The 26,086-nt window shown below is 47.5% G+C and overlaps 1 protein-coding gene across 2 annotated transcripts in view; it reads left to right on the top strand.

Moving 5' to 3' along the window:
* LOC149342902 (transcription factor Sp9-like) overlaps positions 1-26,086 on the top strand; it is a 156,186-nt gene that overhangs the window by 70,570 nt on the left and 59,530 nt on the right. The window contains exon 1 of one of the 2 annotated variants that reach the window (XM_089545407.1): positions 18,285-18,884. The exons of the other annotated variant lie outside the window; for it this stretch is intronic. The gene's annotated coding sequence lies outside the window, so the exon portion shown is untranslated. Of the gene's footprint in view, positions 1-18,284; positions 18,885-26,086 lie in introns of those variants that run through there. 2 annotated transcript variants of the gene reach the window in all.

Raw genomic sequence — 26,086 nt, 5'->3', positions numbered from 1 at the left:
ATACGCGTGGATTTGACCAATGAACGCCTCGGCGCGAATGTGATCTGCATTCGAAACGATAGCCGCGCGGATCCTCAGCGATCATTAAGGCCCCCTATTGTTTAATGCGTGAGACGTGACGCTGTGTAGGCTGGTCGCTTATTCTTGGTCCACGCGCATTCTCTATCCGTTTCAGAAGGCGGTGGTGCGGGCATCGAAAAGCGTTCTCACGAGCCACCACCGTACGGAGGGTGAATCTACCTGTTATTAGTGCAGTAATGAGCTGTTGATCAATACTCGGCGAGATGCTTATCCCTGAATACATCGGGAATCATAGGCCACGCGCCAAAATTGGTGTAACAGAGTAGTCAACATTCTTGGTTCAGAAAAATGCAATTAGAAATCCGAAGTACAAGAGGAGGTCCTGATCGTGGTGTCGTTAACTATTAGTGCTGGTGTAGGTTAGAACCGGCAAGCCAGTGACTTTAGTATATAGGTTGTAAGCAAATGCCAGTCGCTCCGCGCAGCCTATTAGTCTCGTGCGCCAAAAATATCAGTGAAAGGCACATAGCTGGCGTGTAAATATCCTGACATGCACAGGGCCCTTTGGAGCTTGATAACCTGAATAACGTGCTTCACTGCATTACACGTACTGCGTGGAGAAGCCGCAATTAAAAAAAAAACGCCGCTGCCGTGTTGTGCAGTCTACATGCAGGGAAATGCAGGGGTATAACGGTCGACGTTGTCTCGACTTGGATGCGCGGTGTGTGTAATGGTGATCTCAACATGATCAACAACTTCTTCCTCAGGGTTCTCTTGTATTAAGTGTTCCTAATTTCTTAGGATTTCTTATTCATAATATAGTTGCTTTTATCGCGACGTCTCATGCAATTTATTAGCAACCTTTTTAGTGGAGGCGCCAGTAAGTAAGGTCATGACGACCATACTTCGTACAGCAGTCGAAGAACTCCGCTTTGCATATACCCCAAATTCATAAATTAATGCATGGCGGGTTGTGTATCGTTGTGTCTTGTTAAGAACCGCGTTCACACAATCCTTCAGGGGCGTTGAGGGGAGCCGTAATAATGGTTATCGAGTACCTTATAAGAACAGAACAAGATAAACAAAAAATTGTCGTTTTTAATTCGATACCATCGAATGTTCATTTCTTTTTTCGCCGCTCTCTACTGGAAATAAGCGCGCCAGCAATGCTAGCATTCCACCGACTGCACTCTGCAAGTTGTTCGCCCACTTTTTTTAAGCGCGTAATAAAAAATAAAAAGCATTCCACAAAAATGATTTCTTTCGTGCCACTGTCTGAAAAGTACGTTCGCACAAACACGTATATATACACACACATATATAGTATAACGCCCCGAATTGCGTGCTCCCTAGCGAGCTGGAGACGCCAGGTTGCTTTTTCTGCGCCTCCCAGACCGCCTCCTTCTATTATTACCGCTCTTTTGTACGTGTGCTTCGCGAAAACGGAGAACCCGCAGGGGCCTTATTTCCTCAGCGGCTTATTCTTTCTTTCTTTTTTCGTAACGGTAACCGCCCACACGGCACGCTATATATACGCCTTCGAAATGGAACAATTCAATGCATCGAGCCGGTCCCTAGCATTCCCATTTTTTTTGTATTTTTTCTTTAAACCAAAACACGTAGAATCGGGCATCATAAGCAACTAAAGAAATGTGTACGTATTCTGCGACTGTACGTTTCTTTTTATTTGTGTTTTTCATTCAGTTTTGCCTAGCCTTCCACCGAGCGAATGCAGCGAGCGCAAGAAGTATCGCGCAGCTTTTCGCTCCATGCTTGTGTTAACGTTTTCTCCCCGCGAACTTCAAAGCATGAACGAAACGAAATCAGTTTCTCATGTTGCTTTTCTGTTTTACTTTTCTATATTTTTAGTTTAAACAAAAGTAAACCCGCAGCGCGCTGCGCCAAGCGGGGGGAGGCAGGATGGGACTGCCGCAAGCGGCTTTGATTTCGGTCCTTGAGAATCGGGGCGTCGCGTGAGTTGCCTGCTTGAAAAATGAAGTGCGCCTCGAAACTGCCGGCATTCGTTATTTCGCGAGCATGCCGCGTGCGCCGATGCTGGAAAAGGAACGGGGGACTCCATCGAAGTCGTGCGTGATGCGACTTGAGTGTGTTATAGTGGCTCGTTTTATGGCATTCGCGCGCCAACCCCCCCCCCTCTTTCTCTCTCTCCCCCCCCCCCCTCCCCCCCCGCTCTCTATCTTCTCTGTGTTTCTTTCGATTGCAGTTTGTTCGGAGGGACGCGAGGAAGACTGGTTGCTTGCTGTTTCCAATATCTGCATGCATTGCGTCTACTTTGTTTTTGTTTTTCTCTCTTTTCAAAGACTGTCATTGAGTAACCCGAAACGACGCACTGGCATGCACCAACGAAGTCGGAGCTTCTTTTGAAAGGGTGTATTTATTTGGGCATTTAATTTATACTCTGCGGTGTTATTGTGAGCGTGGTGAAAGATTAAAAGGAAGAGAGAGAGAGATAGGTTGCCTGTAATGAAACGCCAAGTCTGCTGTTGGGAGTTCATTCGAGCAAGACCTGATCATTGGTATCATCGATTTTCGGGGTGTAAGGTAGCAAGCCATTCTAAAAAAAAGTAAATAAAAGCGTAGTTTATGCTACTGATCTGCTGTCTTGCTATAGCGTTGTGTCCCTGTTTTCGATGTTGCTTGAGAGATGCGCTCTTTTTGTCATCGTCGTGTCCTTTAAGCTTCACAGAACGCGTTATTTATTCACCCGCTTTTCTCTCCATCTAAAAGAACCATTGAGTCGTACTGAATGCCTATTACTTCGTCGGATGCTCAAATATTTCCAGCATGACAATCTTGATGTCTTACAGGAAGAGACGTCATGACGCCTAATCCTGCTTATGAAGTGTGTTTCGCCGTCTGACATACTCAGTTACAGCGAAGCATGCTTGCAGGGTACTTGTTATGAAAACGGAGGAAGATATGAGGAGGAGTGCTCAGAAGAAAAGAAGCTTAGTTTTGTCCTTCTTTTTTTTTCGCAACCAGCATTACTGACTATCCTGCGTGCTTGTGGTGTACACTGCTACTCTCTCCCTCTCCTGTACTCGTTGAAGAACTGCCTTCACTCTTTCACACCCTGGGTTGGCTATTCTGTCAGCACCCACTGGTGTGACCGCGGTTACTTTACGCACTCTAGAGACTGAATGGAATGCGGTTTTCTTAAACTTCCACTTCATAAACGTTCACTTTACATGCCTCCTGGCAGTGACAGTCATGATGAAAGGTTCCTTCACTGGCTTAGCGTATTCGTTGCACGCGTAAATCCCTTTCTGTTGGAAATTGAGGAAGTGAGAAGGTCATCGTGCCTTCCATGCGACGTTTGTACAATCGGGGACAAAACTTTCTGGACCGCGTGTTCCATCAACGACGACCGATAGCTCTGTTATTAGCCGCTGGCTGACCACCACACTTGTCGAGGTGAAAGAATAGGATTTTTACTTCCACCCCCACAAGTGTGGTCTCCATCCGCCGCCTGTTATTAGAGCTATCGGCTTCGTTTAAGGAGCACGTGGTCCAGACACTTTTTCCCCGACTGTGCATGCAAACTCTGCCGGTGAGCCTCTACTCACTTTCCAGACTCTCTCGATAGGTTTTTACGCAGTGACTCGCTTTTTGAGCTCTATAGTAATACACCTTGGCAAGCGCTGACTACTTCATGTGGCGCGTAACGAAGACGCTCTTGACCTTTCCCGGGAAAGCAGTTATCAGGGAGAGGCTGAAAGTGGTGTTTTCCGTGTACACGTCGTGTGTACAGGGTCAATCACTCTACGGTGAAAATTACTCCGCGTGGCTGCTCACATGCGGAGGGATATTGCGACCAAGCCAGTAGCAAACGGGCAAAGGGGCAGATGACACGAAGCACCACGTCGAGGTCTCTCTTCTCGTACGCCACAGTGGATTGATTCATGAACTGGTAAGATGCAACAGCTCTTCGCAGGTACGTGGCCAAGCGGATCCGTGCTCCAAGTGTGATTGACCCTGTACGTGCGTGTGCTAGTGTTTCCCTCTGCGTGCATATACGCATGCCTGCGTACGCCTCACGTCATTTGAAATGATACGCCAAAATCTCAAGGTCTGGACAACACGTGCAGTTTCCGTTGCAGACTCCATGTTCATTTTCTCCATTCTGGCATCACGCGTGTCTTCTGGCCTGACCTTTGATAAACCGGGTGTTTCACCTAAGACGCAATTTTCGAAAAAAGGTTTTTTGAGTTAGAAGAGCGCATTTTTTCGCATAGCATTGTCAACGATGTAGTACTTCAGAATACAGCTAAGGCATGCTAACTAATAGACGTTATTGAATTAGTTATTGAATAACTATTATTCAATACATAACCTTACAGCTATTACTTTTAGGCTCTATAATTATTTAGAGGCTTGTAGCCCACCATAAGTAATATCCATATCAGATTTTAGAATTTCGAAAACACGGCTACCCTCGGCGATGTGGCATAACAAATTTTGGCTACGTCGCGCAAAGTACACGCGCGTTTGAGAAGCTTGCAGGCTTGTAGGAAGCTCCAGTGCTCGTAACTCGTCGAAATGGCCAAAATTTGTTGGGCCACAGCGCCGAGGATAAACACGTCTTCGAAATTATAAAAACCGATATGGATATTACTTACGGTGAACTACACGCCTTTCAATAATTATTGAGCCTATTGAATAATTATTGAGCCTATTACAGCCAATACAACTGATGAGTTGTATTGTATTGTGAGCATGAGTTGTATTCTGATGTACTACGCTGCTGACAATGCCGAAAAAAAGCGCGCTTCTAACCCAAAAAGCCTATTTTTCAAAATTATGCAAAGTCTTAGGTGAAACACCCTGTATACCTTACCATACAATTTATCAGGCGCTTAAGACATGGCGTGCGCCATACAAAATGAAACAATGGGAAAAGCGAGCAGACAACCGAAATCATTGTGGTAACGCAGACATCTGTGATAGAGAAACCAAAGGGATTTAGCAGCAGGTGCATACAGTAGCTGGTGCATAAAACGGTAGGTGCACAAAGCGTAAGTAGAAAGATAAGAGTGCTTTCCCGCCCAAAACCTGTATCTTCGCTTGGAATCTTGTTGGTTTACGCAGTTTAGCTGTATTGCCTGCCTTTCGGTAACAAGCTTCCTTTAAGATGACGTGCAGATTTGTTGCCGTCAGAACGGACATCGAACAGATCTGACAGATGTGAGAAACATTCATTATGGCGTACACATATCTGCCGTATTCGCAGACGGTTAAAATTTCGCCACATCGAGCAACGAGAGTATTTATACAAGCGAACTAGGCAGCCGGTGCAGCAATGAACACGAAATACAAAAAAAAAAACTGTCTTATCACAACTGCGCCTCCGTTAAGCGAAGAGTTGTACGTCGATTGATAAACCCTGACGTGCTTTGCGGTGGAGCCTCCGCCATGAAGCGCGGAGCGTTCGGCGGCGTCGCGGACGTCCCACATTCGCTCGGACCCCCACCACGTCGCGCCATCTGTCGTAGTGTAGACGAAATGTTCCGTGTTTCGCGGTCGTGAGCCCGCTCACGGCGATTGTTTTGCTTGTCCATACTGACAAATGGTTTTTCCTATTGGCACTGGTGACCTCCAGTTGCACCGTGGTCGTTGCTGGCAGGTCTTTTGCGGTTGAGTGTACTTCGAGAATCTCCAATGGTAGAGTAGGTTTGAAATAAGGGAGTATTTACTTGTTTCAAACCTAGTGCAGGCCGATAATTTCCTTCTAACTTGCTGAATACAACAATATCTATAAAGGCGGGGTCGTGTAGAGGTACTTCGCATGCGTAGAGAATAATGCCTGACTATTGATTGTATCAAAATATTTAAACATGGTGTTACACTCTGATTATCTATATTTTTTAAGTTTCCGGGTTAAAACACACTGCTGGTCTGACCTTATATCTCTGCCCATGTAGAAATATGCAGGACTATTCTCAAATGGCTCTTTTGTTGCCATTTGTTGTAGTCGATTTTGTAGCAACCCTTAGACTTAGGTTGGGCGAACCCTAATACGACATGTGAAAATTAATCTGGAAGTTAGCTTTCAAGAGAGAGAGAGCAGTAACTGTGGTTTGTGATTGAAGTTCAGAATGGCGCAAAAGACACACACACAGGAAAAAAGGGGATGACACAAAGAGCGCCTGCTGTTTGTACTAATTTCTGCAACGTCTGTATTACTTTGCTCATGATTTGCCTCTGCAAACAGGGGAGAGTGGACATTTGACCGTCTTTGGTCATATTATGTGCGTTATGTGCGAAGTTGGGATGTTTGTGCTCTGCTGACGATGGCTGCGCCTTCCCTGCTCAAGTTGTGTGAGGGGCGTCTTAGGTGCGTGAAGTTCGCTCAGACATGTTTTAGTTTGACGGTGGTCGTTTGTGCTGCCCTTCCTGTATTTGTGTAAATGTCGCGGGGGGGGGGGGGGGGGGGGGGGGGGGCACCCTACAAAATTTAGGCTTTGTTTTCTTTTCTTTTGGTATGGTTCTTGGTCCAAGTTATTTTAGAACTACTTTTTTACCAAGGTATTTTAGAACGCAAGAGGTGGTCGCGAGGAGGGGCTTCACTGCACGCATTAGTTGGTATGTAAGGAAGCAAAATGCGCACTGCCTCGTACGTACAGGTGTCGAAAGTTCGCGTGCTGGCAATGAGCGATGAGTGTGCACAGTACACCTAAGAATAAGTTTTGAAGCAATTAAACCGCACGAGCAAAAAACCCACCATCTATGTTTTTTCATTTATATTCTCCAAAGGGCAGGGTGTAGTCGACATGTGTGACCCCGTGCCTCTTCGAGTTCCTTTTTGTTAAGCAAAGCGTGAACAAAAGGTTTTCGCGCGTCCCACCCTCCTCGCTTCTTAGGAAGCGGAACGGAACTTCAAAATGACTTCATCCACCTCACTAGTTCTGCGCCGTGAGCAGAAAAAAGAAATGAAGAAAGAAAGGCAGGTTTTTCACAGAAACGGAGCTTTAGTCTTCCCCGCGCACCTTCGTACGCAGGAGAACTCGCAGTACACGAGAACAAACGAGTTCCGAGGAGCATACACGCCACAGCAGAGAAGCCTGGCAGGTTCTTCCGTACTGGCAGGCATCGGCTTTCCTTTCTTCGCTGGTCGTGGCCCCTCTTTTGTTCTGCCCCTAAGCGCGTTCGCTCCGGAGAAGCCTCGGCTCGTCGTTTGACAGCGTTCCGTTCATTAGTCATTGTAAGGCACAACAGCGCGGAGGCAGAAGCAGCTGCGGCTGAGGAAGGAGCCAAATCCGCGTCATGCGAGCCTCTGCTGAAGAATGAACCCGAGCCGGGGCTAAACTATAACGAAGCGAAGAAGGGAAGAAAGTTAAGGAATTAAAGCAAGCGAAACGCAGTGATGGTTAAACTAGAAGGCGGATGCTTTTTCGTTCTCTATTTTTTTACTTTCTACTTTCTCGGCTGAAATGGGGTGGAGGTCTGTTAAAAAGGGAGGGAGGATTCTCGTGAGGGAGAAGCTAATTACTGGCGCTCCGTAGCGGCGCTTTTTGCTGCGGGTCGCAGCCGTTCGTGGTGAGTGTATGTACACACACAAGCACACACACACCCGGTTTGGAGTTCCTGCGAAGAAAAATTTGTTTTTGCCGCGACCCGGAACCTTGCCCCGTCCTCCTCCAAGAATGAACTCGCTCGCCTTCTTTTGGCGCGAACCGCGCGCGCCCTGGTGCCGTTTCGGGAGAAGGGGGGGGGGGGGGGGGGGGGGGGGGGTCTTCGTTGGTCTTCTGTAGGGGGGGATTGCTCATCCTTCTTCTTCGCCCTTCTTCGTCGTGTGCGCGTGCGAGTGAGCGGCGGCAGAAAGAAGAAAAGAGTGAAAAAACGAGAGCACTTGGCCTTTGACCCGGACAGCTTGTCTTCGCCTGCTGCTGGTGCTGTTGCGACCGAGGTGGCTTCATAAATCGGTGTTTGTCTTTGACAGAGGTGTAGTTAGCTCTTCAGTTTTAAGTAAAAACACGTGCCCCCTCTCTTCCTTCCTGCCTTGCGCGTTCCTTCTGCTTCACCCTTTCTTTTTCTATATTCTCGAGCAGTTTCTGAAGAAGTTGGTGAATGAACTTCTTAGAAGCGTTCGTTCATTAATGGCGTTTCTGTGATTCTCGGTGATCCGCGTTAATGCTTGTTTATTTGGCTTATTTATGGATACTCTCAGCCGAAACAGGGACGTAAACAAAGACGGAAATCGAAACGGAATTAAGGGTAAGATGCAGATGACAGAAGACGGTCGCTGAATATATGACTGTTTTCTAGTTGCACAAATACGTTTTCAACAATTCAATTCAATTCACCAAACATACATGCATATCACGCACGGAGAAATAAGGAGCTTTGAAAAACGTCAGCATGCTCAGGTGAATCCTTTATACTAAATTGTATGACTACTCAATTGCTTTAAAGAAGATGTAAACCAATAAACCAACTAAATGCGACAACAGGAGCGTGATTTCAGTTCTGCAGGCATCAAATATACAATGTCCTCTCTGGCAGAAATATCGGTAGAGAATTAATCATTCTAAGAAGATACCGAAATTACAAAAACAGCAGCAAGCTTTTCATTCCTGCGCTGCGTGAGAACCGGTGCCATGTAGCTGTGCTCGCATGCATTGTCTCATGCAAGCGACTGAGCGAATTGAGCGGTGCGGCACGGCGAAAAATTTCCAACCTCGTCGCACTGGCCGCTCGAGCCGCCGCGTCGGCTCGAAACAGGTTTTTGCGCCTCAGCGGCAAAGATCGCGAGCTTTTTCGCTTGGATGTGAAGCAGGCTTACAGAGGTCGGAATAGCGCAGCAGGAAGTTGCAGTAGGAGAGATTGGAAAGATCAAAGCCTCGTCGAGAACGGTTGTCCGTATGCGCAGTCCGTCTTTTGTTATATGCAGACCACAGGCAAACGCACGTATATCTTCGGATATACACGAAATATATTCGCAGGCCTGCCCACCACCTCTCTACGCCGGTGCATGTAGGTATTACGAATGAGGAAGTGTACTATATGCCGATGAAGCACACGGAACTATGCGGAGAAATTACATAGAAACGTCCTTATAGGGAGTGGGAAGCCAAACGGAATACACGAAAGTAGACAAGGACTCTATATTGTACGCTCCGTGCCGCCCGTGGTTGGGTGGCGATTCTCACAGGAGCCGCAGCAGCGGCAGCAGCAGGCCTAGGTGATCGAGGTGAACCACGACGTATAGCTGTGAAAACCAGAGATTCAGTACCAAAAAAAAAAATAACAATACAAAGCAGGTGAACTTGCAAGGCAGTATAAAAAAAAATGAATAGAGGCTTTCCGTACTCAGCGAGGGCAGTCCCCGTGTCCTGCGGTGGCTCTGTGAGTGGCTTCATTGTTGTCGGTTCTATCAGCGCGCGTCACGCCGCCGAGTGTTCTGCGGAAGATGATAAGGGTCCCGGAAATATAAAAGCGTCCGTGGGCCTCAGAGGGGCGCGGAAAGTAGCTGGCCAAAGAAGCCGGATACGCACCTTCATGCAGTCAGTGTGTGTGCAGGGGAGTCGAATTACAGCGTCCGTCTCGATCACTTGCCGAGCAGCGCCGTCTCTCGACTCTATCTCGCTCAGAAAGGCGATGAAGGGTTCGCGGATTTTCGTCAAGTTCCCGAGCCCCCCTTCATCGCGTAGTGGTTCGCGGCGGCTTCGCTTGGCTTGGCTCGTACATATAGTGCGCGCCTTGGACGTCAGAAGCTGCGCGATGGGGGAGTGTGCGCAATACGGCGCTCCTATACACCCGCCCACACACTCCCTCTCCCGTTTCTTTTGGTGTACGGTTCCTGGTGCTCGATTATTGTTGTTAGGTGTGACGCGCCGAGAATGGTGGGCGGATGAGAGGCGCAGGTATTGGCGACGCATTCAGAGGGACTCGTTTGAAAGAACGCTGTGTCCGCACCAACGCGGAGCCGACGTGGTCGTGGCCGGAGCGTCTTCCGCGTCTCTCCGGCGTATATAACGCTTTGTGCGTTGGGAGCAGAGCGGAACGTGGAATTTCTTTCGCGCCTCTGAAACGCTGCCATTCCGTGAACTCGTTCGCGTGATGAGTATAGGGTGCGGAGAGCAGGCCTCTCGGCTACTTCAGTGAATGCGCGGGCATTGATAGTGATGCTTACGTGTGATGAGATTTACTGCGTGGGAAGTGCGCAGAATGCCCGGTGGATACTGAGCTGCTTGATGCAAGCTGACGGGATTGGAATCTAATGCTGTCAGTAGCAAATCAGTATACAGAATGGGTACGTGTCTACGCAACGAATTCCTCCGGATAAGTTCTGAATATACGAGTTTGGTTGTTTTCAAGGGCTCCTATATTGGAACACAAATGAACAAAGCGACTTCGCTGGCATTGGAATTTCATTTACACTTCAGTCAATGTGCTTGTTGTCTTTACTTTTACTTCATCGGTTAATTTTCTTAAGCATTCTCATAACCGCGTGTTCAAATGTGCAGTGAAAGGGCAACGTGGCGCATAGAAGCTATTTCTTGTGTGAATTTAATCATTTTCATGTCAACGCAATTTTATCTGAAATCGAAAGAAGCAATGCACTGCGTACTCATTTAATGCGACTGTTTTACATCGAAATCGAAATTGAGAGAGAAGGACAGATATGGTACGTAATGTGGCGTTTAACGCTCCAAAGCTGCGCGTGGGTTATGAGGGTTGGCGTAGGGAAAGACTCCAGAATAATTTCGCTGGCTTGGGGTTCATTAACGTGTAGTGTGATCAGAGAGAAGCGAAGGGTATAGGAGGTTAACCAGGTATATGTGCCTGTTTGGCTTCAATAAACATTGGGATTGAAACTGGAAATATGCACCACGGAGGAGCTGGATGGACCAAAAGAGGACATACGCGAATCTTTTATCGGGCGTGTGTGTATGTATGGGGGGGGGGGGGGGGTGACATGTGTTACTGCACAACGACCATGGCCTCCGAAATCTTGTGACGGGAACATTCCGCACTCTCGGACGCCATAGTCCGAAAGCATGGTTGGATGCTCTCAGTTTCACGGCCGCTTCTTGTTTCCTCCAGTTTACGGCGCGATTTAGCGTCAAGTGTGAAATTTATGATATAATACAGGTAAATTAAATATGGCCTCGTTTATATGCATAAAAATTACTTAGAAGGCTTTTGATCAACTGTATACTGTACCAAGGTCACTTTACTTCTTGGTGCGTATACACAGAATAGTTGAGCGCGGTAGTTCGTCTCCGTACCACACAGAATCGGTCCTTCGCTGGTGTGAACATCGCGGTGCAGTCGACAGATTGGATATGGGCACCGGAACTTTCTACGCTCTTCCAGGTTTCCTTAATCGGTATGTATATAGGCTTCAACTATTGTTATAAAAAAAAGACGACGACGAGTCGCAATAAAGAGAGCGACTATACTATAAAGGTGAGAACATATAGAAGACGGGTCGTATGTGCGAATGAAACACAGCAACAACAACAAAAAAAAACGACGAAAAACCTGTTTGTGGCGTAACTACAACAAAAAAAAAAACAGCTGAGGGTGAACGTAAAGGAAGCCTTCAATGTGTAACAGCGGCGATCGACTTACCGAAATCAACAAGAAGAAAAAAATAAATCGCGAAAAAGCGTATCTTCTATGTGAACCGGCGAGAGGACGGGTCTCAAGAAGCGAGACGAACAGGCATGCAGGGAGCGGGGGTATAAGGTGAGGGTTGCTGGGGCTAAAGGTCTTCGCCTTTCTCCCCCCTTCGTTCCGCCGCGCACCTCTCGGACATCTCGGGGCGATCGACGCCTGGTCGTCGACTCCGGTGAGTGACAGTTTGACTGGCGGCCTCCCCTCGAGACGGATCACGGCGCCGCGGTCCCTCTCCCTGTCGGGGCGGCTTCGGTCGGCTCGGCATGGCTCGGAGCGAACCGATTCGCGACAGCGCGCGCGTCGATGCGTGGCACATAAACGCGGCTGTGGCCCGCGCGATGGCCGACCGGCCGCGTCGGCCCGGTGGACGCAAGTGCGTGCGAGGGCTCCACACTATGCGCACAGGTTGCCACGGGGCACCTGCTCTGGCATTCTCGCGCGGAGCGCCCCAGCAGCAACTCAGCTGCTGTATGGTCGACGAATGCGAGGAAATGTCTACTAGTTACTGACTTTTTATTTATTTATTTATTTATTTTGGGGGTGGGGCCGCGGGGGGGGGGGGGGGGGTGGATGTGTTTCGCAATGGATTTGTAACAAACTCAGCCACCAGGAGTGATATCTCTGCGCTCTCTCGTGCCGCCACTTGATATTTTTACAACTACCTCTGCGCCGTGTTCAGGGAGATTTTCTTGGGGGAAGCACACTCTTGGACAACAAATTTGAATATTGCAAAATTGTAAGGTACTGTTATCTAAATATTGAAGCTATTGGTCCTTTCTTCCGATATATAACAAAATCTTTCCTTTAATGTTTTTCTGTCGCTCGCATCGAGCAGTTGAGACTGGCATAGAAAATGAATGAGGAATGTTTTTGACGATAGCAAATGTGTTAATTGCAAAAAAAGAGCAAGCCTGCTGAAGAAAGATCGGCGGATGTATTATTTGCTATAGGGAACTCTTACAATATACGAAAAAAGTGCGTTCATAAACTCTTTCTTGTTCAAAAAGGCTTTTGTCCAGAATTGTTGGGTATGCATGGAACACCTGGAGTCATTCAGCTTAGCCTCGTGGGGCGAGTGATAGAGGTATTAAGATAGTGAGTGAGGGTATGTGTGTTAGGGAGTGAGTGATGGAGAGAACGATCGACTGGCCGAGGGACTGATTGAACGTGAGTAAAATATGATCGTGGGCATTGCGTTCGGTATGCGATGCGAAGATCTTATGTAGTACGTGTGAAGATGGGATATGCCCGTGGGTGGCGGAGGCTAGAGATTAACGTGTTTCTCACTGCACATAATAAAAAAGAAATAATGAATTTGGATCTCAATAAAAACTGATAACCATAGCTATTGAACAATAGAGACTGTCGCTGCCGAGGCCAGTCATGGAGGAAATATCTGCACCTCATGGCGTTTTTTAGCCGACCATGAATGTCGAACGAGTTCGCAAGCATGCGTCAAAAATGAACAGCTTTTGAGGAAAGCTTTTGGACTGCTTAACTAATATGCGTTCTGTCAAGCCTACAAGTGCATGCTAAAATAAAAACTCTTAAGCAGGGTAATTTAGTTCACTGTCTAAAATATGATTGCGCCAAAGGGTTCTGGCAGTCCTATCATAAATAATAAACACCAACAAAGCTGTCTTCATCGCTCTAGCGAAAAGTCGCAGGTAAACGGGTTTCAGAACAAAAGAAGAAGCTCAAAGAAGCAGCGTGTCTTCTTGGCTGGCATTGGCCTTCACACGGAGGGCAGAAAAACACAAGCTCAGGTGGCGTCGCCACGGTCGTCACTGCTGCGAGCCTCGCGACTTTGGCGCCTGACGCGACAATCAAGGGAGCGGAGCCGTGTCAGAGTGATTAATACGGAAGACGAGAGACGCCGACGCGCGTTGACGTAAGAGTGGCAGTCCGTGGCGAAAGACGCGACGTCTCAGTCGCTGTACCCGAGTGCGATGACCGGACGACGCAGCGCTCCGGTGGGGTCGCTCGCTGATGTGCATTAACGCAATGCGGTGAAGCCCACTTGCGCAAATCATTGCTGGATGCGGAGGGGTTGCCTGCAGTTGAGACTAGAAAAAGTACCATGGATGAAATCCGGAGCACAGATTAGCATTATCGTAACGACAAAGTGCCGCAGGGCATTTCACATTCCTAATAGTAGTTGTTATTTTTTTATTTGGCTAAGAAACCTTGTCGCAAATGCGCACTTTGATCCTGAGAAATAGAAAACACCACCCTCTTACATCGCAGCCATCAGCTACCGCAGGTTTCTTAGTGGAATGTATCGTAATGTAGAAAACAGTGCTTAAAGAGCCATACGTTTGGCAAGATTCGTTGAGATTCGTTAAGAGGTTTTGACGGTTTAGATGGTTATGAAGCATCATGAAATGAACAGTGCAATTTGACACTCAGTAGGACGAAGTGTTCGTCTGATTCTTCTTCCTATAGTGTGTGTGTGTCTAGATTGCGCTGTTCATTCATGATGCTTTAAGATTCATTGCAGAAGATACCAGAATGCAGTTTAATTTTAGGTTCCGGCGATCTTTTTATTGCCATGAGGTTGAATTCCGATAGAGTTTGAATATTTTCCCGGAAGTTGTGCCCTCCGGATGTGACGTTCGTTCGCTAAGTGTCCACCAAGGTACAGTAGCTGCTTTCCTACTCCGACGCGTTAGCGCGGCAGGAGGTCGAAAGTCGTCCCCACCTGGCCGCTGTCCTCGGTGCCATAACAGCACCGGTTGGCACACGGGTGTTCATTAATCAGCCTACTATTATTAACTGTGGCGCAGCCCGGATCATGGACTTATAGTAAGGCGAGCCGAGCCTGGCGTTTTGCATGTCGCGGCCCCCAGACCTTCTCACGGTCAAGCGTAGATGTTTGTGCGTGCGTATGCACCTCTCAAAGCGGACACGTATACCCAAAGCAGCAACATTAGAAAAAATACTCAGCGGCGCCGCAGCGCCGACAGCAAGAATAAGCGAGTATGAAAACAAGGAGAAGGCCTCGCGCGTTTCGCGCACTTTTTGTTTTCTTTCCGCTCGCCAGAGGACGTGGCGATCGGGTGGCAGCAGCAGAGTATGCGTATACATGGCGTGACTGCCCAACAAACGAGGCGATTATTAATAGCCTCGAATTTGACACCGCCGCTTGGCGTCCAACCCTCTCTCCCCTCGCGCTTCGGCGAGTGCCGTCATGCATGCTTCTTTCCTCGGGACCTGCATGGAAGCTGAGAGGAGCCCGCCGCGTCTCGTATGTATGAAGTATACGTTTATGCAAGCGTTTGCCGGTCCTTGAGCCCTCGTGATCGACCGTATCGCCCGCGTGTCAGCACGTTTTCGGGAACGACTATAAAAACATAGAGCCTCAAGACAAGACTACTCTCCCCCCCCCCCCCCCCCTCCCCCCTCTGCCATGCTCTTGCTTCCTCGCTGTGTCGAACACAAAATATTGCAGGTCGAGCAGCAATATTTTAAGTGCTGCATTTGTGCGTTGTTGCTTCATTTTAGGCGTGTAACAAATCTACTGTCCTTAGGTAGGCGGCCTATAAGGCGGTAGGTATACGCATGTGCTCACTTAATTCTGTTGCTGCTCTCCAAGTCAGTGTGCCGCGTTTCGGGAAGAACTTTCTTGTTTTGTTTGTTTTTACGCGCATCGTTTCCTCCGCTTGGTTGATGTTGCCTCCGTCGTTGCTGCTGTTCCGGCGACGGGCTGGAGTGGGCGTGGCTGCTGACAGCAATTACCCGTCCGTTCATTAAATTAACCCCCGCGCTCGCGCCGCAGGTCATTAGGTTAACGCTGCTGTCGCTTCGTATACCGTGTGCATCGCGCGAAGGCTTGCCCGCATGCTCCGCACGAAACGCGTGGCCTCCTCAGCTTGCGACGCTCGGAGGCCATCCGCGTGCTTTTTGTTGTCACCTTCCATTTCACGAATGGTCGCCCTACACGACGCACGCGTTGTCGAGCTGTTTGCTACGAAAGTTGGGCGGTCGGTGATCGCAGGACGTGTGGGTGATTCACTTATGCGCCTTACCGCTTCGGCAGATTTATGCCGCATACGTGTACTGCCTTGGGAATCTGAGGCTGCACATTTTGCTTGCCAGTGCAGAACTTTGTACTGGCTTTGTAAGTGCAGGTTTTCCTTGATCTCACGGACGCAGGGCGTTAGACTGACTTTGACAGAACGGTTGACATGGAGTGAGTCTTGTTTTTTTTTCCTCGATCGACTCTTTTCTGACAATTTTTTTGATCACTTGCAGCTGGGAATGAACTAAGGGAAATGGTCTCAAAGAGAATATGCTGCGTAACGTGGGCTGTCCGAAGTGGCTTCTGGGGAACCTTGTGTACTGAAGTTGAATTTAGCCTTATTTAGTTTGGGCTGTTAGAGGCACAGCTATGTATGCATGGGGAACCTGCTGAGTGCGCAGATACACTGTGTTGTTGTTTTGTTTTTCATCCATTCCTGAAGTCAATGCTATAATATAGTACTCCATATCACTCAGCCAAACTTCAGTAACTTTCAGGTTGCCAAGTAATGATTCCCATCGTGCTTTTTCACGTTGTAAATTTCAAAGCAGAGCCGATTTATGCGGTGACTCCAAAGCTTTATTCCAAGCAGTGATATGGTGGTCTTATTGTATTAATGCGGACGGGTATGGAAATATTTCCGAATTCAGCTAATAGTGACCATGGGAACTCGCGCACCGCTTTGTAGCGGCTGATGTTCTCTCACATTTGGGTGCTCCGCTATAAAAAAGCGATGAGCGCATAAAAAGGACTGCTGAATTTATTCCACCACTTGCGGGAACTCTATTTTCACAAATACTTAACAGCAGAGTTCCATTCGCAACAGCACGAGGGATGGGTTTTACAGAAATGCTTTCAAGTGCCACCGACAGGTGGCACGAGTAGCGTGCAGCATGAATTCGACACCAACATGCGGAGTCAACGTGATGCAAGACGGGTGGAAACGCCCAGTTTAGGAGCTCTGGCTGTGGGCAGTGCGCTGGTTTAATTGCGTGTAGGATGCCGCCACAGCAGAAAAACGCACCAAGTTAATACCGCATTGAGCAAAGATTTCTAACAATACCGCAAAGGTGGGCTATTGGGCATGTAGCATGACAATGACCTCAAATGGATTAATTAGTCTTAGGAAACTTTTACGCTGATCTCGTGAGTCGTGAACACCAAAAATTGTTCGTACTGATCCTGTCGCCTGCGCCAAATTTGATCCTGTCGACTGCGGCAATCGACTGCTAATTTTGTGCTGCTGCTTCTGCCCCATTGAATTATAAGTTTTCTACCTCGCACATATTATGCCATTTGAATCATAAATACGACGTTCGAGACCCGGTAATGAAAAAGAAGACAGTTTGCGTACAATTGAGGACATCATCATCATCTTCTACCTTCTTCGATGCACATTTGTTCTGGACAGAAATGAGAGGCAGTGTTATAGAAAAAGGCAAATTTGTCGCATTCGATCACCAGCCGTGAAATAATTAGGCACAGAACGTATAGGCTTGCCTTTCTCAACTTCGACTGCATCAGAAAACTGAGCTGTTTTCGCAGTGATCGCGAAGTGAATTTGGTTGGAAGATATTGACTGATCTTTCAGTGTGCTTACAGCGGTTCCTGGTGTTTACTGATGCATGCTTCTCTGGTTAATAACAGTGTGGAGTTGGGATAGTTGGTTAATTGTAAACATGACGTAAAACCGCGCGTAGAAACGGGACGAGAAGTGTGTGTCTTCTCTTTCCTGTGTCTCTTCTACGCGCTGTTTTCCGTCATGTTGCTGAGGACAGTTTTCCGCGGACTACCATGGGCGGCGACGACGGCCGAAAGCTGTGCCACGTACCTGTCCAGAGCTTTTTACTCCCACACTGTTTCTTTCGCCGCAGCAGTTCTTCATTGTCTCACACGTTTTAGCACATTACTCCTGCTAAATTGCCTCGTTTACGAAAGCGGAGCTCGGGCGGCCCCGTCGCGCACATCTCCCGCAGGCACTCACACTCGTACTCCTCCTCCTTGTGCCACCACGGTTTTTTCCTCCCTTTCTTTCAGAGCACCTCGCTTTTACTTTCTCGCCAGCGTAAGCTTCATTCGCTACATCTGCGTGCGTGCTTCTTGCTGTTCGCTTTCCTCATAAGCTTGCCAGCGCGCGCCGCGCGTGTATTTGTTCTCTTCTCTGCGTCAGCAGGGAGTCAAGAGGGAGGCGAGGAAGGAGGGCTGAACGACCCCGCCCTCCATTGGTTCCCGTTACCGCCACTAGAGGCCGGCAAAATAGCCGGTGAGAGAGGGCGCAACACCCGTCGGTTCACCTCTCCGCTCGACCTCTCTTTCTCTTCCTCTCTCTCACCTCCTCTTCTGTCACTTTTCTGGTTTGGTTTTGCTCTCCTTTGTTCTTTCTTTTTGCTCTCCGCTTTCTGCTTCTCTTCTTCCCACTCCCTCCCCGGATCCTGCGATGCGAGGATGGGCGGGACGGCCGAACGCTGCCCGCCGCTAGTCAAACAAAAGGAAAAAATACACAGAGAAAGAACACAAAGATGGCGCCCGCCCACAAAGCTCCGCCCCGGCGCTGCCAACGCGTGCGTGCGCCGACATCTCATTGTGTGAGGGTCTCTCCGCGTTGGCAAACAGCGTGCCGTGCTCTCTTGTTATGGTGTTGGTCGTTTGACTGCCGCCGCCGCCGCTGCCGATTTCTTTCGGCGCTGCGTACTTTCGGCACGCGCTCCAAGCGAGCGCTTGCGCGCGGGCTGCGCCGTGGAACAGCTGCTCGGAAGCTCCCCGACGGACAGTTAAGCCTCGCCCCCTCGACGATGCCGGTGTGCGCGCCACGGACCTGCGACGCGAACGTGGTCGTCGTCGTCATCGCCTGACGGCGGCGTCTTGCAGGGAAGTGACGCAACACCGCCGTCGCAGACCGGCGTAGGCGTAAGGACTGTTGAGGTAGCGGAGCTTCTGTTCGCTCAAAGAAACGTCGCGTCGTCGCCTGTTCGCTTATTTCTGCACGTCGAAGATGGACTGGTGGCAGCGTATATCTCGTCCGACAGCCCGTCGTCGGCGTCCCCAGTGCGGAGTGCGCGAACGTTGACCGACAGGCGCCGCCCAGTCTCTTGTCTTTGCTGTGCTGCTGCTGCTACCGACACACTGTGACCCTCGTCTCGTGTGGATTGCGACAGGCGACAAGCCCGCGCTGACCATGGCTCGCTTGGCACGCCAGGTAAGAGCCGGCGCCCATGCGTGTGTGCGTGTACGAAATAATGCGATCTGTCGCGGGACCATTATGGTAAATCGCCGTGGCCGAGGCAACCAAGTCTCTGTTTACAACTTCATCATTTCGCGCGGTTCTCAGACTCGCAACACCCGTATGCTAGCACAAACTTTACAAAATATCAATTCGAAGCAAGTATGCCACTTCCTAGTACAGGAGAAGGGAGATGCAGCAGGGACTGGCAGAGAGTCAGGCGGGCTGATGAGACTAGGATGTTTGCAGTGCAACTTCCGCAGGACAGGGTTAATTTTTTTTTATTTATGAATACTGCGATCTTGTACACAAGATCATAGCAGGTGGGAAACAATGTATTAAGATACAAAAATACAGACACATAAGAGAAGACTTCTCTTAGAAGTCTTCTCTAATTAGAAGTCAGTAGGAGAGAGGCGCCTTTGTGCTGCAGTGGACATAGGTTGATGACGATGATAATGCGGTAAACTTATCACGGGTTGCAGAGTAACGAGATAAGCGCCGTATTGTTACTAAAATATGCTGGCATTCCTATGGCCACGAGAAATAATCTTGGAACTTACTTCGCTTAAAACAGCATCATACAACATACAAGTACTTGCATCGAGTTGTATCGTATGCGTCCGATTACGGGGAGAAAAAAGTGCCGGAAAGGGAGCTGAAAAAGCGCATTGCAATGTTAACGAGCATATATATGCTCCGAGACAATCACGAAAACAAATTTGCTATGCCATCGCCGAACAATGGCCGACGGTCGTCAGCATTACCTGTTTCCCCTGGTCTGGTTTCCATGCACAGTTCACGTCGTTGCTGCGAGAACAAAAGATGTATCGCCTGTCATAATCCTCACTACCGTTCTCCTTATGAAACATCCATTTCTTGGTTTCAGTTTTTGTGAATGTATGCGCGCTGGGATGGTATGTGATATGAGGCTCGAAAGCACGACGAATAGTTGAAGTAACGGGAAAAAACGTTTCTTTCCGGTAAAATTTGCTTTTGTAAGTAGTAAGAAGAAAAGGAAAAGCCCTTGGCGCTAGCGTCAACCTTTAGTTCAGGGAATACACAAGCGCAAAAGGCGCATGCATACACATCAAATGCAGCTTATCCTCCCAGAAAATGTGTGGCATTATAGCTCGTCGCGCATATAACAGCATGCCCACATTGTATTCATTTTACTTCTTGATGCTCATTGCTTTTAAGCTTGTTCGGTCCAACAAATACGATTTTAGAGATCTTGACACCTTTCCTATGAAAGCAAGCATAAATGACCCAGGCAGCACAGCAAGAGTTTAGGTCCGCGGTTAATGGTGTCTCACAGCGAGCCTTTCGTTTGCTGAATAATTAAAATGCATTTTTTTTTTACTTTCTAGGATTCGCTTTTCTTTGTGTAAGAATAAATGCACTGCTGCAAGGTTGGTGTCTTCTCTTAGCGCTCGTTGGGGCCTCTCGGGCACATAAAAGTCCACTTGCGCACACGAATATTCTCATCCCATATTCAAACTATTTTCTACAGCTGCACAGTGGTGTATGCCATGCGAGGAATCACATATGTGTGTTTACGTTTATTTTTGATATTATTTGCACAAGACCAGTCAGGCGCGAGAGAAATGTGCCCTTGCACGAACGTTCGCATATTGTACGAAATAATTTTGCAAAGAAAGACGCAATTGCGGTAATTAACTGTTTTGTAATAAATATTTCTTTCAGTTTTCGACAACTGCTGCTAGTTGATTTGCAAAGGCTTCTGCTCAGATTTGAATGGCTGTCGTGACATTCTACAGATGGCGTTAGTTAGGCGGTGCTTGTTTTCTCTGGAGTAGGTTTCTGCAGTGCAGAAGCAAACGTCTGTGCCAGTTCAACGACAATAATGCATTGAAGTTTCCGCACCTATGTTGTTTAGTGACCATTGATTGTAAATGGGATTTACAGCTGGAAAAAAAGCCTGAGGTGTCCTAATACTCTCTAAGAGCGAGGCTATGCGAGGTAAGACGGGCTTGGGTATTAACGTTGTTGATACAATTTCTTGCTTGTTAGGCAGTGTTAATCGATATAAAGTCACGCTTAAGTCCGACATATTCTGCCCCATAATCTACAAAACGTCAAAAAACTGAAATGGGAAGTCACTAGAGAAGCTTCGCGGCGTTCTTTCCCCGCGTTTTGTCGTAAGTTCTATCGAAAAAGGCGCTAAGTAAAGTGTGACAAGAAACGTTCATAGCTTCTTTGTCAAATTATCTTTATAGATGGTTTAGGTTTAGGTTTATGGGGTTTAACGTCCCAAAGCGACTAAGGCTATGAGAGACGCCGTAGTGGAGGGCTCCGGAAATTTGGACCACCTGGGGTTCTTTAACGTGCACTGACATCGCACAGTACACGGGCCTCTAGAATTTCTCCTCCAAAGAAATTCTAGCCGCCGCGGCCGGGATCGAACCCGCGTCTTTCGGGACAGCAGCCGAGCACCGTAACCGCTGAGCCACCGCGGCGGCCTTTATAGATGGATGTCTAATTGTGGTGGACATCCAAAATCGCTGTTTTCATAAAACCACCTACATTTATTGCACCAAAGATGCCTCAGTACCGTTCGTCTTTGGGACTATACATTTTATGTTTTAATTATTTTACCTATAGCGCCTTTGACCATTAGAGAGTGGTTACATAAAATTGACAAGCATCAAACAAAATTCATTCAATTATAATTCAACATTCAGTTAACTCCTAACTATGAAACATTAGAGTGTTTGACGATAATGTTTGGTATTGATTGTGGCTACAATCAAACACTGCGGACAGATGAAAATTCATTCAATATTTTGTCGCTTTTCCACATCTATACGTATTCTTACATTTTGTTATTTCTATGTTGGGAAGGCTTCTTTACGGGCGTCGTCGCTTTCCTAGTCTGCACGCACTCTGTAGCGCGTGTTGACATTGTCACAGTCATGCAACTTTCCGATCTTCTATATGGCTAAATAAATGATAGTTAAACCGCACGCTTAGTTTAAACGGAAAAACTGTATGCCGGAATCAACATCGCAAGCTCCCAGGTCCGACAGCGCATGAGCAGTCGACGTTCTCACAGACAATGCTCCATTAATACTGCCAGTATATAGTACGTAGGATCATTCGCGTGAAAAACTTCTAACCGCAAAAACACCGATGATAAAACAATTTTCAAACCAAAAATTTAATCATGATTGGCGTGAGTGAAAATCCACCGGTGGAAGTGGGTTCCTCAACTCGGATCCTTCACGCAAAAGTCATCTCGAGGATAGCGCACACTCCGCCGCATCAGTCGAAATCATCGGCTGCTAATTTTTTTTATTTATTTAATTGAGATACCTGGGCCCCACAATGCTCTCTTTTATTATGAGCGCGTTGTCTTGCATACATGTATAATTTTTCTACATGATCAGCACGAATTTGCTGTGACGAGAAAGAGTCTCAAGCTGCCTGTCACGCAAGCTCGGAACTGATAAGTCAGTCATGTCACCGCGGACGTGTACGCTTCCTTACTGCTTCTCGGTAAAAGAATACATTGGCATAAACAGTTAGTATCATGCCTCTCATTTCAGTTAACGTTTTAGCTCAGCACCTACGCTTTTCTCTCCGACCAAGTGTCCCAGATACCGATGGGAGCATTTCAAAGCCTGCGAGCACATGCTGCGAGAAACGGAATTAGTCTTGGCAATGAAAAGCGGCTTCCCTCGTTGCTGCGAACACTGCGAACTCAATGCAATTTAAAGGAGGGCGACACTGGGCCTTGAAGGCGGGAAAGTCCGCCCTTCGCGTCCGTTGAACGAATTCCAAGAATTGCGTGGTTGCGCGAATTTTCTGCTCTGTTTCCTGCGTAGACGACTTTCTCTCTCTCTCTCTCTCTCTCTCTCTCTCTCTCTCTCTCGATTTGGACAATACGCCCTTAGCCGTTCGCTTTCGCCCCCAGAGGCCATTGTCGTCATTCCGCGCAAGGCGAACGGCACTGACTGAAATTAATTTTTTCCCGACACCCTCGCAAAGCTCAAGTTTAGCAATTTTCCATCTGAGGCATGAGGCATTATTCCATTTGAGGCATGTGCAGAAGGGGCTCTGAAATATGCCGTGGCCCATTCGACACGTGCACGTAAAGCTGCTTGCAGTATACGTTCACCGCCACGTTTCATAGACAGTGGTCGTTGCGACAGTGCTGGGCAACTGGTATTCAGTGACCACGTGTGTACTCGCCGGCGCCGCTTGCCGAGAGATGGCGCCAGGCTGCGCGGTTGATTTAGCGGGTGCTGAGTTTTGGCCCCGCGGTTTCGCATGATCGCCCTTTTCTCACTGGCTGCTGTTGATTCCCCTTGTTGAAAATGCCGTAACGCACTGGAGGCACGTGCGTAATAAGTAAATGCGCTATTTTTCAGTCTCTTTTACCTGCATTAATAGTACGCGTTCAATAGATTGCGTCATATTCCAACGTGCAGTTCTCTGCATACTAACCAGACTATAATGCACGAATAAATGGCTACCTGAGCCTCCTATTTTTGAAGCTACCATTTTTTTTTATTCCATCTCCTCTCATCTCAGGATTGTTGGTGCACTACAGAGAGCGCATGGTATGCGGCGCTTGCATGTGGAAGCACCCATTTGATGGTGCATAAAATCGGGACTTGCTGGCCCGGACACTTGATCAGTTATAAGCTTCACCTTTTACCGTGTAGTTCCTTTAGTTTTCTGGGTAGACGGCAACAGAATATAATGCATGACTTGTATATTCATCAATGGCACAGTAACTGCCACCATGCAATAAGGGTGCGAAGCGTGGGTGCTGGTTTCATAATATCGCAGATACTGGTCTCATAAGATTGGTTTGGGCCCTTCTCAAGTTCATATAAGTATTAAAAGGTCATTTAAAGAAATTCTTGTGCTACTGCACCATAGCTGAAGCCCTTTCTGTAGGGCTCTTTATTGGGGCAGACACCCCCTCAAGACAACCAAGCTAGCGTGTCAAATTAGCTCGGCTATTAAATCACTCCGACTTACGGCAGTGGAAAGTAACAGGGGAATTCGACGCAGCTTTGTACAATAGCCGAAATAGTCGTGGCAGAAGAACTGCTCTTGAGGAAGTGATAATATCGGCTGTAGCTAAGGAAGAAAAACTGAAGGCCCTAATTAGAAGCAAGTGGGAGGGGAAAGCGACAGATGACGACAAAGTAACAGCACATATGTTGATCGTAAAGTGGCAACAGCGCTATACGAACTTCGCGCCCTGCTTACACAATGCCTCATGACATGAAGCACATCACATGGATGGACGAATGTTAACATAATATGAATCCATAAGAATGGCAGCGTAAAAGAGTTGGAAACAACAGCCCGATTTAAATTATATTTATTGCTTGCAAGATAATTATTAAGATAATCGCTAGTAGAGCCTAAACAATGTCAGATTTTAGCCGACCCAGGAAACAGAGGATGATTTTCAGAAGAGCTCTAAAATAAACCACAGTCGCTGAGGCCATCGATGAGGCTACAGCGAAATGTGCAAACTATAGAGAGCCCTTATATGCCGCATTCATAGTTTGCGAAAAAAGAATTTGATTAAGTCGAACCAGCACCAGCCTCACAGATGTTGCCTAACCAAGATGCAGTCGAAACATGAGTTAGTGTATATACTACAGGGACTAAACACAGTAAGGTGACCATAGCCCTCCAGATAAATACCAGGAACGCTGTTAGGCAAGGTGACACAATTTATTCGCTGTTATTCATTGCGTGTTTACGATAGGTTTTCAGAGGCTTGAAAAGAGAAGAGCTAAGAGCTATGAAAAAAAAAACAGAAAGCAAAAACAAAACTGAAACAGTGTTAAGTACAGCCAGGGAAAAGAACAAGCGTTTATGATTTTATGGTAGCTAATGAAATGCTCCAATCTCTGATAAAGTATAACATCTACCTGTATGGCAGTAGTGACCTCTGGTATACCGATCACGAGAAAGAAAATAACCATATATAGACTACGAGTGGAGTGCACTTGGCAGGTCTATAGTCTCAGGTCCTGAAAAGCAGCATATCAGTATCCCTCAAGAGGAAAATATTTAATAGTTGTATACTGCCAATAATGCTGAGACAAAGGATATAGGCTAACGAAAAGGCTTGGATTTAAATTAAGGAAAGCGTAGCGAGCTATGGAAAGGAAAATAGCAGTGGTGAGGTGACATTAAAATAAAAAAGAAAGAGAACAGCGTGGATTGGGGCGAAAGCCTGTGCCATTGCTATCACTGGGCCGGATCTGCAATGTGAGCAACATGTAATCGATGGTCCCTTAGGGTACAGAGTTGTTGCCAGGGGAATGAAGGTGTGCATATGGTGGATAAGCATGTGAAGGTGATACTTAAAAATCCGCGGGATATATGATTACCGCAGCTGGCGCAGGATGTGGTTATATATGGAGATCAGTAAAAAAGGCCTTTGTCCTATAGTGGCTGCAACCGCGGCTGATGATGATGATGATGATGATGATGGTACATGAGGGTGCATGAATTTATATATATTACAAAGACACTGTCCAAAAATCTCGACATGAACTTGGAATGTTCCGTTCGAGCACTTATTTAGCAACCAAGGGAACTAGCGGGTCTTTGTTGCACTCAGCTTCATGGACGCGCCACGACTACAAGAGCATTGCACTGTGCTTTAATTAATCGATTACCTTTATTCTTTCTACGTATTACAGAGTGCATAGTTTGTTGGAACGAGTTGACGGTATGTTGCTTTGACGGTATGTTGCTTATTTCGACATGTGCATGTACTGATGAGAAAATATGGATAGGCCGAAAGTTCTCGAGCACTGCCCGCCTGAACTTCTCCGCAACTTGTACGAGGCACAGCACGAAGACGCGAGCCTTCTTAGCATTTTAATAGAGGGCACCAGGTGCGCGCCTTCGCCTGGGCGCGCGCTCTTTGAAGTCGATCGCCCTTTCATCCGCGCCGTAACCTGCATACTTGATAAGCGATGTGCTCCGTCCTTGTTCTGCGTAAAATAAATAATGATCGAAAGCGAGAAGAGGAGATGAAGGGGAGGGGGGTGGTCTCAGAAAATATTCCCGCTTACTTGTGTGTATTCAGTTTTCGATCGAGCCGCACTATTGCGGTCTTCTTCCCTTCCTGTGGTGCCTGAATATGTTTAACAATATAGCAGCTGCATTAG

This window comes from Amblyomma mixtum, chromosome 5 (assembly GCF_055824585.1).
Source record: "Amblyomma mixtum isolate Tamu chromosome 5, ASM5582458v1, whole genome shotgun sequence".
Taxonomy (NCBI): Eukaryota; Metazoa; Arthropoda; class Arachnida; order Ixodida; family Ixodidae; genus Amblyomma; species Amblyomma mixtum.
Note: the sequence above shows the minus strand (reverse complement) of the source record. Positions and strands in the feature narration are given on the sequence as shown.